The sequence below is a fragment of the Cajanus cajan genome, chromosome 3, assembly GCF_000230855.2.
Source record: "Cajanus cajan strain Asha chromosome 3, NIPB_CcT2T_4, whole genome shotgun sequence".
NCBI classification, from domain to species: Eukaryota; Viridiplantae; Streptophyta; class Magnoliopsida; order Fabales; family Fabaceae; genus Cajanus; species Cajanus cajan.
In genome coordinates, this window is record NC_138519.1 from 24,582,595 (window position 1) to 24,602,484 (window position 19,890).

Sequence of the window (19,890 nt, forward strand, 5' to 3'; positions counted from 1 at the left end):
CTATGTTGAGACTATGATTGTGAAAGTTGTGAATATGATGTGATAATGTGAATGTGATGCTTGTGATGATATGATGTGATGATAATGTGATATGATATAAATATGAAATATGATGTGAAATGACCATGAGATAATATGAAATATGATTGAGACATGAGATATGAAATGTGATAATGTGATAATGAGATATGAAATGTGATAAAGAAAATTATTAAATCTTCGTTGTATTATCAAGGAAATTTAAGAAGAATATATAAGAAATCATCCAAATCTAAGGTCTCAATATTTTCTAGTTGTTTTGGCTATCTAGTTGAATATGTGAATCTTTGTGTTGTTCAAAATAACTTTGCAAAAGTTGTGCGTTTTTCTCTTAGATTTCCATTTAAATGTGACACCCTCTACCCCACATATCATAACTCAATAAATTTAAATAATATAACATTTAATAATCAAACATGTTTAAAGAGCATCACATTTTTAACAAACATAATCAGCGAAAATTACAAAGAAATAAATCTCAAGTTTCCAAAGTAATTTTAAATAACAGTAACACCCTAATCTAATCTTATCTACGCCCTGATGTCACATGTCCTATCAGAGCATAGCCCATAAAGAAGCCTAAGCTTCACGACCAACATTCTCAGCCTCATACTGATAATCACCTGTATAACAGTCAGAGAAGAACAACACAAAGAAAAAGGGAGTGAGAAAACATCTCACTCGGCTCACAGTGTAGGAATATATATACTAGATAGCCAAACACAAACAAAACATATATAACATAGATTAACAATATCACATCTTACTCATTCAAGGCATATCCATTTGTCATATAACATCAAAAGACACATGTATGGACACGGACTACATTTTATCATGCATGTGGCGCCAGTCACTTATCACATAGTATATTGCCGCTAGCAATACACAAAGAGTAGTCTAGGAGTACATGTCGGGACACAACCTCTGCGCACTCTCACTAGAAGGACATACTACCAGAGTCTCGTCGGGATAGCTAAGCTGCGCAAGATACATCCCATGCACACAATGGGCGAGACTGGGACTTCCAAACCGAGCCATCCCCAAGGACTGATCCCCACAGCTTTTACACTAGGGGGCCTTCTCTGGCGGCGTATTCCATATCGTACCCTTATCACTTTATGCAAATGATGCATGTCAAACAAGACTCTATGCATTCTCATATCACTTTATCACTTTCCATGGTCATTTCTCTTTATCACATTTCATATCTCATTGTCACATTATCACATTATCTATCTCATGGTCAATCATATCTCATAGTCATTTCACATCATATTTCATCATCACATCATATCATTAGAAACATCACATTCACATTATCATATCATATTCATAACTTTCACAATCATAATCTCAACAGAATTTCTATTCATACACACATATTAACCAAGCAATTAGAACATACAAACAATATAACATACAACAAACACAGGATTGGGGGCCAATCCCACTACCCAGCATACAATCCCACACCCAGAGCGAGGTTTCTCACTCCCCCCCTTACCTGGATAACAGGCACTGAAACTAAAGAAGAGCTTCCTCCTCTAGGCTCCTTCTACTAGGGTAGAACCACCTCCTATGGATTCCTCTAGGTCTTCAAAGAGAAGAAGAGGAGAAGAAGAGAGTATAAGAGAAGAGAGAATGAGAATGAGAATGAGAAGTATTTCTTGGGATGGTTTGCAATGGAGAAGTGAAGGCTTATTTATAGCCTCCAAAACACATTAAAAAATGTAAAATAATGGAGAAAAAGATAGACAAAACTAAGTGGAATGAATTAGTGGAATGAATTATAGAAGTTGGTGGGATGAATTAATGGAGTTGGTGTGAATTAATGGAGTTGGTGCCATGTTCTTTTCCTCACCGACTTTGGCTACTGATTTGGACCTTATAGACAGCCGAATCTGAAAATATTTCCTTCATGAAAGTTGTAGGCTTTTCTCTTATCTTTCCATAGCCACCAAGTTTGTATCATTTGAACAACCACCGACCAAGTTATACCCCAAAAACCGAGGCTTGCCAATCAGCCCAGCGAGAAACAATTGTATCAATAAAAGTCCAATTTTGACCTCCTAAACGACCGATTTTGCAAATGGCTATTTCTGCAAAAGTTGTGCGTTTTTCTCTTAGATTTCCATTGACACCAATTTTGCATCATTTGGACCATCACAGACCAAGTTATGCCTCAGACACTGAGACTAGTCAGTCAGCCCAGCGATAAAAAATTCACTTTATACAATAAAAATTGGACTTTTATTGATACATATTATTATTGTATAAAGTGAATTTTCTAGGTCTTGTAATTTCTATCTAGAAATTGTATTTAAGTGGGAGATACCTAAGTCAATTAGTGAGGTTAAGAGCTTTCTTGCATTAACTTATTAATATAGGAGATTTATTGAGGAAATTTCTAAGATATCATTACTTTTGTTTGGATTCACCAAAAAGAGAGAGTTGCCTTTATGGAATAGTAAGTGAAGGTAGTTTTCAAACTCTTAAGGAAATATTGCTTAGTGTTAAGATTATCGGATTTCAGTAAGTGTTATGTGTTATATAGGGATGCTTCGAAAACGGGTTTGAGTGAATCGTTGATGTAAGAAGGAAAGGTAGTAGCTTATATTTCTAGGTATCTAGGTATGAAGAAAAAATTCATGACAAAAAAAATTACCTTACCCGTAACCTTGAATTAGAGATTGTAATATTTACACTTAAGATTTTGGAGACATTACTGGTATGATTCTAAGTTTCAGATATTTAGTGATCATAAGAATCTTACACATCTGTTTGATCCAAAGGAGTTGAATATGAGACAAAGAGATAGTTCAAAACTGTTAATGATTAAGATTTTAATTTTAGTTGTTATTTGGAAAAAGTCAATGTGGTAATCGATACTTTGAGTACGAAAGCTCTGTATATATCTCCTCTTATGGTTAAAGGGATGTATATTTGCTCACATTAGAAATTTAAGTTTGGCTTGGGTGTAGATGGAATGGTGAAATTAGAGATCTGGTATGTGTACCTAGTGAACTTATGCTTAAGTGTTTGATCTTTGGAAAGGTTGTGGAAAGACTCACAAAAGTTAAACCAATATTGTGACAGATGTCTTGATTATGATGATCACTGATATAGTATTTTTGATTATTTAAGGATTGGATTTGATTGAAGAATTTAGAAACTTAAGCGTGATGTGTAAGCTCACCCTTAGGAACATTGAATTGAGTATGTTGAAAGGACTAATAGATTAATAGATGTGATTAGAGGACTCAGGAGTTAAATGTTTTTTTAGTGGGCTAAGTGGAAAAGATTGGTAGAGGTATAAATAGCCCTTTACGCTTGAAAGTTGATGATTCAAAGATAGAATCTATGTGCTTAGTAATCTCGAATTAAGGAAGATGATCTTAGAAGAAGGACATAAAAGTACTTTTAGTATTCATTTAGGAGATATTAAAATGTATCAGAGTTGTGCAGCGGAAGCATGGCCTAAGGAGAAAAGAGAAGTAGAGGAATTTGGATACTAGTATATAATATGCCAAAAGTTTGAGGTGAAACACTAGAGTCTTTAATATTTTTACAGTCTTTAGACGTCCTAATTTGGAAATAAGATTCTGTATCCAGGGATTTAGTTGTAGTTATGTATGATATTCTTAAGAAATTTGATCTTATGGATAGACTTACCGAGTTTACGCATCTTGTACTTATGAACATTAGAAAGAGAGATTGATAGATTTGTGCATCAATAAGGTAAAAAGTGCTACATGGGAATTAGAAAGCAAGATGCGAGAAGCTTATCCATTTCTGTTTTCAGGTAAATTTCGGGGACGAAATTTCTAAAAGGAGGGGAGAATTGTAACACCCGAATTTTTTTAAAAAGGTACTTTTGTAATTAATGGCATTTTGTAATTTTAATAAAGGAATAAGGGTATTTTTGTAATTTTATTATTAATGGCATTTTTGCAATTTTATTAAAGTTTGAGGGGTAAAAGGGTAACTTGGAACGGGCTGTTCCAAAATTGGAACGGGCCGTTCCAAGCAATAAAAATATACTGAAATTTCAAGTTGAGAACGGGCCGTTCCAACAAGGAGAACGGGCCGTTCCGGAGGGAGAACGGGCCGTTCTGCTGAGATTGAGAACGGGCCGTTCTGGTTTCAGAACGGGTCGTTCTGCTTTTTGAGAACGGGCTGTTCCGATATTAGAACGGGCCGTTCCAGTTGAGAATTTTATGTGACACCCTTATTACCCCGACACATATATCAGAAAATTATAATAATTTTCAGAAGGTTTAAATTTTCTAAGTTAGTAAAAGGGTTCACATAAAAATTCAACAATCACATTAATAGAGATATAAAACATAAAACACAAGAGTTTTACAAATTGTTTTCAAAATAGTATCAAATACACATAAATTTTTCATCCTAGAAATCCTCTGCCCCGATGTCACACTATCAAAGCATTCCCAGAATTTTAACTGTTGGCATCCTAGATGCCACTCGTAGCTGGATCTTCTTCACCTAAAATATCCACAGTTTATACGGTGAGAAAAGAAAAATATCTATATGCAAAGTACATCCAAACACAACATATATAACTTCATCATAACTCATTATTTAAAATATTTGCAATATATAGATGTATATATAATTTATCAATCATTCATCATTTTCACATTTCAGTTCTCATTTCACATATATATGTCAATCTCATAATATCACATCAATATTTCATACCAATCATATAATTATTTCCACATCCATAACCATAACTCATGCCGATCTCACCATTAATAATATCATTTCCATGTCCATCATTCACAATTAACACTGTGCCAAGACCTCGCCACATCTGACACAAGTGATACGGGTTAATTGCCTCACTCAACCCACACCAGACCAGGGTCACGCCCTCCCTGTAGCATCACTTACCCAGGGGCCGTGCCGTCCCTAGTCATTAGGTGTGAGGAATCACAATCACATTACAATCAATACAATCTCTTGCAATTAACCCCATGCCAGGGCTGCCATAAGCGACATAAGTGGTGGTGTTAACTGTCTTATTCATCCCACACCAGGCTAGGATCACGCCTTCCCTGTAGCACCACTTTCCCAGGGGCCGTGCCATCCCTAGTCACTGATATGAGGCATCATAACCACAAACATAATCACATCCATATAACATCTCATCTCATAATTCAAGTTCACATCATATACACAATTCCACCTCACATACACCCAGATAATCTAACAAAATAAGGTTTACACATCACTCAAGCAGTTCACATCAAGATCATCCATTCTTAACAATAGCAATAACAATCTTAAATTAATATAATAGTCAATGGAATAATCAATTTAATACAGATAGTAAAACCCCTAATTATTCCAATATCTAGCTCACAGCATTTTCCTACAATTTTGTTCTTTCTCCCAGATCATCATCATTCCTACAATTTAGCATATTCATAAACCTCAACACATATAATTTTAATGAAAACTAATAATTTTCCAAATAATAATTATAATCTTAAGGAGTTCTTCCTCTACCCAATTCCCTCATGTACTCTACATATAAATAATCCCCTTTTCCCCCGTACCTGGTTAACTAGAAATTAGGCTAGAACCTCCTCTTCTTAGATAGGGACCAGAACTGAAAATAGACCAGAGCTTCCTCCTATGGATTCCTCTTGGTCTTCAAAGAGAAGAAGAGGAAATGAGAGAGAGTAGAAGAGAAGAGAGAATGAGAATGAGAAGTGTTTCTTGGGATGGTTTGCAATGGAGAAGTGAAGGTCTATTTATAGTCTCCAAAACACATTAAAAAAATGTAAAATAATGGAGAAAAGATAGACAAAACTAAGTGGAATGAATTAGTGGAATGAATTATAGAAGTTGGTGGGAATTAATGGAGTTGGTGCCATGTTCTTTTCCTCACCGACTTTGGCCACTGATTTGGACCTTATAGACAGCCGAATCTGAAAATATTTTCTTCATGAAAGTTGTAGGATTTTCTCTTATCTTTCCATAGCCACCAAGTTTGTATCATTTGAACAACCACCGACCAAGTTATGCCCCAAACACCGAGGCTTGCCAATCAGTCCAGCGAGAAACAATTGTATCAATTAAATTCCAATTTTTGACCTTCTATACGACCGAATTTGAATATGGCTATTTCTGTAAAAGTTGTACGTTTTTCTCTTAGTTTTCCATTGATACCAATTTTGCATCATTTGGACCATCACAGCTCAAGTTATGTCCCAAACACCGGGACTTGTCAGTCAGCCCAGCGAGAATTGGTTCTTAAAAAAATTCACAACTATCTAATTAGGCCCAACTACACACTTATCTTTTTAAAGCCTACAATTAAACATAAATAGAGTGTAAATACAATTGAAGTAAAAGATAATCACCAAATTATGACCAAATATTGTGTAATAATAATAATAGTAATAACCATTTTGAAAATTGGGATGTTACATTTTACGCATATTTGAACGTTCCGGAACGGGCCGTTCCGAAATCAGTACGGCCGTTCCGGGTGCGTCAGATTGCCTATAAATAGGAGGCAGGGGGCTATGAAAAAAATCATACAGCCAGAAGTGGAAATTTAGAGAGAGAAAGAGAGAGAGAGAGAGAGAGAGAGAGAGAGAGAGAGAGAGAGAGAGAGAGAGAGAGAGAGAGAGAAAGAGAAAGAAAGAGGGAAAGAGAGGGAAAGAAAGAGGGAATCCAGAGGGGGGAGGTTCTGCTCAAGTTTTAGCTCCTACTTATCCAGGTAAGGGGGAGGAGAACCTTATCTCTTTAAAATTTTATCTACTCCTATTTTTATTTATTTATGTTTTATTTTTTATGTATATTTATTTAGTGGGGTGTCCCTAACCTCATTTATTTGCTTAACCTTTGATTATTTTTGTCTATAATAATTATTAAGGTGTTCATATTTTATATTGTTTCATTATTTTATAATGATGGTCATTTTTATTTATATCATTGGTATTCTTAATATATTCTTTTTACATAAATATATTTATTGTAAATATATTTATAATCAACTATGTTATAGTTGTGATATCTTGGACTCGTTTTGTTGTTATTTCTTCACGTATTTATGAAGATAAATATTGTTCTATGGCCATAGAAGATAAAGTTTGAATTATTTGTAGCTGGAGGTTTGACCTTGGGGATTTAAATGAGTAAGAAATGAAGGTGAAATATCCTATTTTTGATTAAGGTGAAATATCCTTTTATTGATTGATGTTATGATGATGCTCATTTATCCTGACTAGTCACTACAAGTATAATTCAAATTTTATTGTATCATGAAAATTTAATATATGATCTGTATATATATTTATATATATATATATATGTGTTTAATATTGATTATAAATAATTCTGTATATTCTTTTGAGTTATTATATTTATTGGATATTGTTCTTACTCCTTTCTTTTCTTTGTTTTTATAAATTAAATATATTACAAAATAGATGGATCTACTTTGGATTCCAGATCATTTTGCAGTTGATATAGCCGTGGTATTCCTTGGAAGGAGGCTATTTGATGAATCTATTACAATTTTTGTAAATTTATTTTCACTATCAATGTAAATATTGTAATAAAAGTGAAAGAAAAATATATTGTGTAAAATAATACATTATTGTAAATATTTTAGAACGATATATCATTCACAAAATATGATTGTTCTTTATCTTTATCTTTATTAAAAAAAAGTATTGTTAACGATATAATTGTGAAAATATTATATAAGAAAATATATAATTATTATTATATAAATTGGGCGTTAGAATCGGACGTATATGTTATGTATTAAATTCACAAGATATTCTTTTTTTTACTTTTATTTTTATTAAATAAATATATAGATATTGTTAATGATATAATTGCAAAAATATTATAAAATTTTATAATTTTATATTGTATAATTTGGGTATTAGAATTAGGCGTTACATTAAATGGTATCAGAGCAACGTTGCATGTGTAACTTGGGGAAATGTGCTAACCATGTTTCTATTATTATAAACTGATCTATAAAATTACAGATGGCAGGGAGAAGGAATACCGAACTAACAGAGGCTATACAAGCTATTAGGGACATGGCTGCCGCCTTGTTAAGGAATCAACCACCAGGAAGAACAGGAGAGTCACAAGGACTTGTAGAATTCAGAAGCAATAACCCTTCCCAATTTGATGGAGGATACAATCCTGAAAAAGCTGAATTATGGATTAAAGAAATAGAAAAAATATTTTGAGCTATGAACTGTCCTGACAACCAAAAAGTAAATTATGCAGTATTTATGTTAGTAGGAGAAGCAGAATATTGGTGGGATAGTACCAGGAGATTATTAGAAGGAGGGGGAATAATCATTACATGGGAAGTATTTAGAACCAAATTTTTTGAAAAATATTTTCCTAATGATGTTAGGAGGGCTAAAGAAATAGAATTTATGCAGTTAAAACAAGGGAATATGACAGTGGGAGAATATGCTTCTAAGTTTGAGGAATTGGGAAAATACTCTACTTTCTTTTATCACCCTGATGAGAGGATGAAGTGTATTAAATTTGAGGATGGACTTAGACCAGAATTAAGAAAGGCAGTAGGGATATTAGAAATCTCTGATTTTCCCACATTAATACACAAGTGTCGATTTTTGGAAGGTTTTGATCATAATAAGGATAATAGACCAAAATCTTTTGACCCTCAATTTAATAAGAAAAGGGATAATGAAAGAAAACCTTATGTTCGACCACAATGGAAACCCCAATCCTCTCAATTTGCAGGAAATTCCAGTAGGTCCATTAATAATCAAGCCAAGTGTTTTAAGTGTGGACAGGGTCATTATACTAAAGATTGTCATCTCAAAGGACCTGTTTGTTTCAAGTGTGGAAAGCCTGGTCATGTATTTTCTGAGTGTGGACAACCAAAGACGCACGTGAATACTTCCGGATCCAAACCAAGACCTTCTACAACTGGAAGAGTTTACACCATGACCGGAACTGAAGCTGCTCAAAACAACGATCTAATACAAGGTAAATGTTTCATTAAAGGCAAAACTTTAAATGTACTGTATGATTCAGGCGCAACTCATTCTTTTATCTCCAATAATTGTGTTCAATACCTCCAATTACCAATTTCTTCTTTAGAGAATAATTTGATTGTTTCAACCCCTACAAACAAATCTGTAATTGCCAATAAGGTTTGTTCAGACTGTCCTATTTTTATTGGCGATAAAAAATTTCTTGTAAATTTGATCTGCTTACCTTTACCACAATTAGATGTGATTTTAGGTATGAACTGGTTATCTTCCAACCACGTTCTTCTTAATTGTGCAGAAAAGTCTATAATATTTTCTGATCCTAAGGACCTATCGATTTCATTATCTAAACCAATAAACAAGTTTCCTTGGGGTAAAGTTCAAGGATATTTAATCTTATCCTTTATGGAAGCTAAAGAGGAAGTCAACTTGAAAGACATAGCTGTCGTTCAAAATTTTCCTGAAGTCTTTCCTAATGATTTTCCTGGTTTGCCACCTGACAGAGAGATTGAATTTTCGATTGATTTAATACCTGGAACTGGACCAATTTCAATGGCACCCTATAGGATGTCACCTTCTGAATTAGCTGAGTTGAAGAAACAATTAGAGGAGTTACTTGAAAAACAATTCATACGCCCTAGTGTATCACCTTGGGGGGCTCCTGTTTTGTTAGTCAAAAAGAAAGATGGAAGCTTTAGGCTGTGTGTGGACTATCGGCAATTAAATAAGTTTACCATAAAGAATAAATACCTTCTTCCTAGGATAGATGATTTGATGGATCAATTAAAAGGAGCCACTGTATTTTCTAAGATAGATCTAAGATCAGGATACCATCAAATCAAAGTGAAAGCTGAAGACATACAGAAAACTGCATTTAGAACAAGGTATGGTCATTATGAATATCAAGTAATGCCTTTTGGAGTAACCAATGCACTTGCAGTGTTCATGGATTATATGAATAGGATTTTTCGTCCGTATTTAGACCATTTTGTGGTGGTCTTTATAGATGATATCCTCATATATTCTCGAACTCATGAAGAGCATGAAGAACACCTTCAAACTGTTCTCCAAATCCTGAAAGACAAACAACTGTATGCCAAACTTTCTAAGTGTGAATTTTGGTTAGAGGAGGTTAAGTTTTTAGGACATGTGATTTCCAAAGATGGAGTGTCTGTGGATCCATCTAAGGTAGAAGCAATTCTACTATGGGAATCTCCAAAGACGGTAACAGAAATCCGTAGTTTTTTGGGTTTGGTAGGATATTACAGGAGATTCATTGAGGGATTTTCTAAAATAGCTATGCCTTTAACTCAACTCACCAAGAAAGGACAACCCTTTGAGTGGACAGAAAAATGTGAGAATAGTTTTCAGGAGCTTAAGAAAAGATTAACTACTGCACCAGTCTTAGCCTTACCCAATCCTAATGGACAATTTGTCATATTTTGTGATGCCTCAAAAATGGGATTAGGGTGTGTTCTTATGCAAGATAGAAGGGTAGTAGCATATGCTTCTAGACAATTGAGAGCTCATGAAAGGAATTACCCAACCCATGATCTAGAACTAGCTGTCATTGTTTTTGCACTCAAAATATGGAGACATTATGTGTATGGTGGTAAGTTTGATGTTTTTAGTGATCATAAGAGTTTGAAATATTTGTTTGATCAAAAGGAACTGAATATGAGACAAAGAAGGTGGATGGAATTTTTGAAAGATTATGATTTTGAATTACATTACCATCCAGGGAAAGCCAATGTTGTGGCTGATGCACTGAGTAGAAAATCCTTACATGTCTCCTCGTTAATGATTCAAGAGATGAATTTGATAGAAAAATTTAGAGACATGAGTTTATCAACTACGGTAAGTCAAGATAAAATACAATTGCATGCGGTTCAAATTACTAGTGACTTACATGAACAAATTGGTGAGGCTCAGGTAGTTGATAAATTCATTCAGAAGAAAAAGAGGTTGATAGGTCAAAAGGATGGTGAAAAGTTCGATTTAGATCAAAGAGGAGTTTTGAGATTTAATAATAGGATATGTGTACCAAATGATTCAGAAATTAAGAAAATAATTTTAGGTGAGGCACATAAGAGCAAGTTGAGCATACACCTTGGGGCAACAAAGATGTATCAAGATCTCAAAAGAATATTTTGGTGGCCCAAAATGAAAAAGGAAATAGCACAATATGTGGCTACATGTTTGATTTGTCAAAAAGCTAAAATAGAACACCAAAAGCCAGCAGGAATGTTACAACCCTTAGATATACCTGAATGGAAATGGGACAGTATAGCAATGGATTTTGTAGTTGGTTTACCACGAACAATTCATAAGTTTGATTCCATATGGGTTATTGTGGATAGACTAACAAAATCTGCTCATTTCTTACCCATCAACATTAGGTATTCTCTAGAAAAATTGACTGAACTGTATATAAGAGAGATTGTAAGGTTGCATGGGGTACCATCTAGCATAATATCTTATAGGGATCCTAGATTCACTTCTAGATTTTGGGGAAGTTTACATCAAGCATTAGGAACTAAGCTTCGTCTTAGCTCTGCATATCATCCTCAAACAGATGGACAATCAGAAAGAACCATACAATCCCTAGAAGATTTATTGAGAGCTTGTGTGCTAGAGAATTCTGGTAGTTGGGACAAATACTTGCCTCTGATTGAATTCACTTATAACAACAGTTTCCATTCTAGCATAGGTATGGCACCCTATGAATTTTTATATGGAAGAAGGTGTAGAACTCCTTTGTGCTGGTTTGAAACAGGAGAGAATTTAATCTTGGGTCCTGAATTGGTGCAACAAACCACGGAAAAGATCAAAATGATTCAAGAAAAATTGAGAATGACTCAAAGCAGACAAAAAAGTTATGCTGATAAAAGAAGACGACCTCTTGAATTCCAGGAAGGTGATCATGTATTTTTGAAAGTTACACCAACAGCTGGTATTGGTAGGGTAATGAAATCAAAGAAACTCACTCCTCGATTTATTGGTCCTTATCAAATCCTTAGAAAAATAGGTCCTGTTGCTTACCAAATTTCTCTACCACCTTTTCTTTCTAATCTCCATAATGTCTTCCATGTGTCTCAGTTAAGAAAATATATTTCTGACCCTTCTCATATAATAATGCCTAATACAGTACAATTAAAGGATAACCTTACATTTGAAACAATGCCTACACAGATCGCAGACAGGAGGATCAAGCAGTTGAGAGGCAAACAGATTGCACTGGTAAAGGTAATCTGGAATGATGTTACTGGAGATGCTACTTGGGAACTCGAAGAAGAAGTTAAGAAAAATTATCCTTACTTATTTTAAGCAATAAAAATTTCGAGGACGAAATTTCTGTAAGTAGGGAAGAATTGTAATATCCCAAATTTTATTAAATAAAACAAGTTATTTTGATTTTAAATATTTATTGAGATTATTAGAAGGTTTATCATATTTTTATTTACGTATTTTACTATTTACATATACGTATTTTACTATTCACATATACGTATTTATGTATTTATGAATAGTAAATATATTATTATTTTAATGAATAGTAAATATAATAATATTTTAATAAAAAGTATATATGATTAGAATGCCAATCATTCGAAGGAAATACGTAAGCCCTTACGTAAGTTTTCAAATAATTATATTAATATTAAATTATATTATATAATATTATGAATAGTAACTTAAGAATTGTTATAAATAAGAGACGGAGGTTTTGAAAAATGATACAATCGAAGTGGAAATTTAGAGAGAAAGATAGAGGGAGAGAGAGAGAATCCAAAAGAGGAGGTTCTGCTCAAGTTGTAACTCTTGTTTATCTAGGTAAGGGGGAGGAGAACCTTATCTTTTAAAATTTTATATACTATTATGTGTAATTATTTATGCATTTATTTGATTATATTTATTTAGTGGGGTGCCCCTAACCTCACTATATTTATATATTTATTCAGTGAGGTGTTTCTAACTTCACTATATTTATATATTTATTCAGTGAGGTGTTCCTAACTTCACTATATTTATATATTTATTCAGTAAGGTGTTTCTAACTTCACTATATTTATATATTTATTCAGTGAGGTGTTCCTAACTTCACTATATTTATATATTTATTCAGTAAGGTGTTTCTAACTGCACTATATTTATATATTTATTCAGTGAGGTGTTCTTAACCTCATTTAACTACTTAACTTTTAATTACAATGTTTATTTATGTTATTATTATATTTATTCAGTGAGGTGTTCCTAACCTCATCTAACTACTTAACTTTTAATTACTATGTTATTGTTATATTTATTCAGTGAGGTGTTCCTAACCTCATCTAACTATTTAACTTTTAATTATTATGTTTATTTATTTACGTTATTATTTAGTGGGGTGTTTCTAACCTCATATATTTGTTTAACCTTTAATTACTATTACTTATTCTATGATTATTCTTAAATCTATTTTGAGTAATTTTTTTTATGATTAATATAATTTGTTAAAATGTCTTTTACTCATTTTAAAGATAATTAATACTCTATGGTCATAGACGATAAAGTTTGAATTATTTGTAGCTGGAGGTTTAACCTTGGAGATTTAAATGAGTAAGAAATGGAGGTGGAATATCTTTTGGTTGGTGTTATAATGATGCTCATTTATCCTGACTAGTCACTACAAGTATAATTCAAATTTTATTGTATCAAGAAAATCTAATATTTAATCTGTATAAATATATATTTATATATATATATATGTTAAAATTTTATTTATAAATAATTATGTTTATTCGTTCGAATTATTGTATTTATTGGATATTGTTCTTACTCCTTTCTTTTCTTTGTTTTTTTTAATTAAATATATTATAAATAGATAGATCAACTTGAGATTCCAGATCATTTTGCTGTTATTGTTACTGCTGTCCTACATGGAAGGAAATTGGAATACGGAGGCTATTTGATGGATCTGTTATAACTTTACTTGTCAATCATATTATTTTAATTGTAATTTTCTTTCCGTTATGAATATATATATTCTATTAAAAGAGTAAGGAAAAGGAATAATGTGTAAAATAATATGTTATTCTAAATATTTTAGAACGATATGTTATGTATTAAATTCACAAGATATTCTTTTTTTTACTTTTATTTTTATTAAATAAATATATAGATATTGTTAATGATATAATTGCGAAAATATTATAAAATTTTATAATTTTATATTGTATAATTTGGGTATTAGAATTAGGCGTTACAATAAAAGTGTAACGACTCGCCATGGTCTCTACACTTAGTGGAATCGCACTACTACTAGTGAACTAAGGAAAATATTAAATTGGATAACTCATACATACAGGTATAGATAAGAATAAAAATAACCAAATTCTTTAAATACAAAATAAAATGCCATATATGTACAGTCATCCCAAAAATAATATTCCCTAGTGCCGGTCAAGCAGACAAAAAAAATCGCTACCCAAAATGGTAACCTTAACACGAGGATCAAACTCCCCGTCTCGCAGCGGTCACCTCGACTCCAAGCTAGCCCTGATCTGCTCCCATACCAAGTATGATCATCGCAGTTCCACCACATGGAAACAGAAGGGTAAGCTAGAATTCACAAATGAATCATAATAATCTATACTACACAATCGTATTCATAGAGTCACACCATACACTCTATCCAATACTACTCATGCATAAAATACAATCCACCAATCATGAAGTCAAACACCACACTTCATCATATTAATAATCATGCAATAAATGCATCTCATGACAGATATCAATGCATATCAATCATCTAATGCGTCGTCACGCATACACCTAGGAGATCTCCACAACAATAGAGCTGTATAAGTGACATTCCATCCTACCGAAACCACCCCAACCGTTTTCACGCCCAATGCGCCCGCTCGGTCACAGCTAAACAGGATATATAATCCTCCCTCGGGTTTACTCGGATGATGTCACTTACACAATTGGAAGTCCAGATCCACCGTCAGGTATAGCACAGCTGGGTACGGGCTTACCACGACCTTGGCATGCATTAACCAAGTCAATTGTGGAGTTCGCCCACCGACTATCCGCAAGGATCCACGCACCTTCCCGAGTACTTGGTTAAGGGAATAACCCTCGACCTCATACCCCGCTCCAACACTATCTAAGGACTTAGAGGAGACTCACCCAACCCAGTGGCCTATCTGAGCACCACTCTCCCAAATCCAGTGGCCTCCCAGAGCACCACTCTCATATATCAGTGGTCTATCCAAGCACCACTCTCAAGAGACTCTGTGTGAGCTCTTCCTGTTCGAAAATATTTTTCCTCTCCTCAAGTCCTAGGCTAGACTCATGCCATAGACATCACATGCAATAATGCATCATACATCATAATGGTCTGCCCACCATTATGATCAACAGTCATACTCATATGAACATATACGCATGTCATATCATATTCAAACATTCATACGTATCATCACAAAGCATACATATGAATCACACCTCACCATACATCATATATCATACATACATAATCTAAAACTTTAACTTTAAACATGCATAAGCATCAATTCATTCATAAACTTATTCACGCTCGGCGTAGCCTAAGCTCGCCCAGCCTAATCCCAGCCTGAGAGTCCCAAGACTCATCCACGCCTAACGCATTCAACCTGCGCCCGGCCTAAATTCCAATAACAGAGTTCACAAACTCTCATCCAAACCAACAAATCCAGTCACATGCAAACACAAAACACAATACATAGGCTCCATACAACTTAAATAAACCTAGAATCAACATGCACCCATCTGATGCATCAAATTCACCAGAAACCCCATTTTTTTCCAAGACTTTGAACAATTAGCGAATTCTCCGATCCAGCCATGGATCCTCAACTTCCATGCATCAATTGAGTTTCTAAACTCACATGCAACTTAAATAACAAACATTCTAGCTTCCCTTACCTGAAGATTGGCTCAGATAGCCAAAGACTGAACAAAAGTAGAATTTCCCCTCGAGGCTCAACTCGGAACTTCAGTCCTCCCAAAACAAGCTTTCTAATCTGAATTTCAAGAAAAGTCAGAAGGAGTTAGTGATCTAGAGGAGAAAAGGAGTCAAACAGAGAAATTTGGGAGAGAAAGGAGCTCACTGACCCAGAGACCTTCTCTCTAAAAACTCCAAAACTCCTAAAGGCCCCCAACCCCCTATTTATAGACTTTCGGATTGGCCCAGAACGGCCCGTACCGAATTCGGAACGGCCCGTTCCGAACTCCCAAATCACGCACAAAATCAACGCCCAGAACGGCCAGTTCTGAAATCAGAACGGCCCGTTCCGGGACTCATCCGGAACGGCCCGTTCTCCCTCCGGAACGGCCCGTTCTCCCTCCGGAACGGCCCGTTCTCCCTCCGGAACGGCCCGTTCTCCCTCCAGAACGGTCCGTTCTCCTTCCCAGAACGGCCCGTTCTCAACTACAATATGTAGTTCAATTCAGTAGCTTGGAACGGCCCGTTCCAGTTTGGGAACGGCCCGTTCTGGTCTACTGAATCAGCCTCTTCTTTTTTTTTTTTTTTTAACAATGTTACAATACTCCCCAACAAATAGGAATTTTCGTCCCCGAAAATAGGTCTACCTGAAGAGAGGAATGGATACTGTTCCTTGAATTGACTCTCCACCTCCCAGGTAACCTCACCAGTAGCTGCATCCCAAACAATTCTCACCAAGCTGATGGATTTGCCACAAAGCTTCTCTCTAACTTGCACCTCATCCATCTCTACCACTTGACTCAGATCTGGGATTTACTTCCTCAACTGTGAAATGTGAAACACATGCTCTCCCTCATCAAATTCTAGAGGTCTCCTCCTCCTATCGGCATAGGACTTTCATCAACTCTGGGTAGCCCTCAACCTTTGTTGAATTTATCTCACCATCTCAGTAGTCTGAAGAACTAACTCTGGACCAACCACTACTGGCTCACCCTCTTGATACCAACATAATGGAGTCATACACCTCCTGCCATATAAAGCCTCAAAAAGTGTCATGCCAATAATCAAGTGATAACTGTTATTATAAATAAACTTTACAAATGGTAACACCTCTTCCCAGCTACCCAGATGATCCAACACATAAGCTCTCAAGAGATCCTCCATTGACTGAATTGTCTTCTCCGACTGACCATCTATCTGTGGATGATAAACAGAGCTCAACCTCAACCTTGTTCCCAAAGCCTGATGCAGAGTCTGCCCACCGGGAAGTAAACCTTGGATCTCTGTTAGAAATAATACTGTAAGACACTCCATGCAACCGTACTATCTCTCTGATATACAATTGTGCAAGCCTCTCCAAGGACCACCTCTTGATAGGAAGAAAGTGCGCACACTTTATCAACCTATCAACAATCACTCAGATAGAGTCACTGTTCCTAGCTATCCTAGGCAACTCAACCACAAAGTCCTTAGTGACACTATCACAGTTCCACTTGAGAATCTCCATCAGCACTAAGCTCAAAGCACTAAGCTCAAAAACAGCTGCCCTCTTAATACCAAGCAATCCCAAAATCCTCAACAATTCTAGATCTTGTAATTGCTTAGTTCCCACCTGTCTCAAGAACTCATTAGTTATGGTGATCATACCGCAACTAATGTGATCTTGGACAACCTCCACTTCTAGTCTCAAATCTCTAAACTACTCAATCAGCTCCAAGTCCTTAATCATCATTGTAACGACCCACCTTAGGTCATCACATCAATAACCAACCAAAATAAAAGAGCATTTATAATAAAAAAAATAGAGCAAAAGCCAGCTACGCTAGAGTGTAAAAATTGTTTTCATAATAGCAAACATAAGTATATTAGTCATTCTCAGTAAAATCATACAGTCATCCAAAATATATTAACATTAACCATTAACAGAAACACCCTAGGTGCTGGTCAAGCTCTAAGCCTAGCCACTTCTCAAAGCAGCTACCCAGAAGACTCCTTGCTATCCTATGGCTTCACACCTGATCTGCTCCCCCACATAGTGAGATCATCACAGTTCCACCACATGGAAACATAAGGGTTAGCACGTATAAAACCAACCATAGTATAAATATCATTTTAACAATTATTTATTCAAACCAACCAATATAATGTATACACATCCATGCCAATGCATACATATTAATTAAAGAAATCCATAACCAAAGTATACAATTCATACCATATATATATACATAATCCACATCCAAAGCAAAGTCACACCACCGTATAATCCATGATGTAACCAACACATCCAAACCAAATGTTGGCCTCAACACCTATCCAAACCAAGTGTTGATACGGTGAAACATGTCAGCAACCCATGTCTCACGCCTAACCTCTCATGGAAAATATACAGTTGGATTACGTCGTCACGTAACCCTGGTGGGGTCACCTCATCCATCGGTATGACTCGACCCAGACCCATACCGGTAGCAAATAGATACTTAGAGGAGTACTTCAGAATCCACCTAACATCTGAAGTGGTTTACTATATAATCCTTGGAAAAATTCCAAATTGGAAATCCTCACAATGGGATTCCGAAATTCCATATTTTCTCCAAAGATTATATCCCTGATCTCACCAAGAGATCTCCCATCCATAACCTTACTCCTCTCAGTCCTATTTACTTCTCCAAACCACATACACATAGCATACTTCATAATTATATATATAAACATAATCATAACCATGCCAAATTAAATATCCAAAACAACCACCAACTTGAATAAATAACAACCATCAACTTAAATAAATAACAACCTTCATACAAACAAAATAGCATATTAAAAGTTATACTACTCCTATCATGCTCATGTATACTAGATTAAGTCTTATAAGTACTACCCTTACTTAACATACTAGATTAATTTTATAAATACCACCCTTACTTAGCATAATTGTAACACCCCAGTTTTCCAAAATGGTTACTATTATTATTATGATATTTGGTAGTTATCTTTTATTCCAAATGTAGCTAATTCATACTCCATTTATGCTTAATTATAGGCTTTAGAAATATATGTATATTGTTGGGCTTAATTAGATAGTTGTAAACTTTCTTTTCAATAAAATCGTTTTCGCTGGGCTGACTGGCAAACCTCGGTTTTTGGGGCATAACTCGGTCTGTGGTTGTCCAAATGATACAAACTTTATATCAATGGAAAGCTAAGAGAAAATACTATAACTTGTAGGAAGAAACCATTTTCAAATTCCTTCATCTATCATGTTAAATATTCTAAAAACCGCAACATCTTTAACTCACGCTGGCAGCTTGACCCCTCTTCACTAAAACAGACATATCTGGAGTTCTAGAACTTATTTTTGGGTGATTCCAACGCGATTGAAAAGATAGCATCCACGGCTACAACTTTTATGAAGACCACTTGACCCAATTCGGCCATCTAGAGGGTGAAAATCATCGTGCTAAAGAACGTGTCCACTAACCCATCCACCAACTTTAATAATTCATTCCATTAATTCATCCCACCAACTTTAATAATTCATCTCACTAATTCATTCCACTTAGTTTTGTCTAAGATTTTTTTCATTATTTTCCATTTTTTTAATGTGTCTTGGAGACTATAAATAGACCTTCACTTCTCCATTGCAAACCATCCCAAGAAACACTTCTCATTCTCATTCTCTCTTATCTTATACTCTATTCTTTTCCTCTTCTTCTCTCTGAAGGCCCAGAGGAATCCATAGGAGGTGGTTCTACCCTAGTAGAAGGAGCCTAGAGGAGGAAGCTCTTCTTTAGTTTCAGTGCCTGTTATCCAGGTAAAGGGGGGAGTGGGAAACCTTGC

At 34.9% G+C, this 19,890-nt stretch overlaps 2 long non-coding RNA genes across 2 annotated transcripts; both read right to left on the reverse strand.

The window, feature by feature from the left end:
• Positions 1-413: 413 nt before the first annotated feature.
• LOC145955688 (uncharacterized) lies at positions 414-2,317 on the reverse strand. The gene is made up of 2 exons (XR_014432339.1): positions 1,547-2,317; positions 414-662 (listed from the first exon to the last, which is right to left on the reverse strand). It is a non-coding gene; the product is annotated as an uncharacterized LOC145955688 (long non-coding RNA).
• A 2,028-nt stretch (positions 2,318-4,345) lies between these two features.
• On the reverse strand, positions 4,346-5,925 carry LOC145955689 (uncharacterized). The gene is made up of 2 exons (XR_014432340.1): positions 5,628-5,925; positions 4,346-4,548 (listed from the first exon to the last, which is right to left on the reverse strand). It is a non-coding gene; the product is annotated as an uncharacterized LOC145955689 (long non-coding RNA).
• Positions 5,926-19,890: the final 13,965 nt, after the last annotated feature.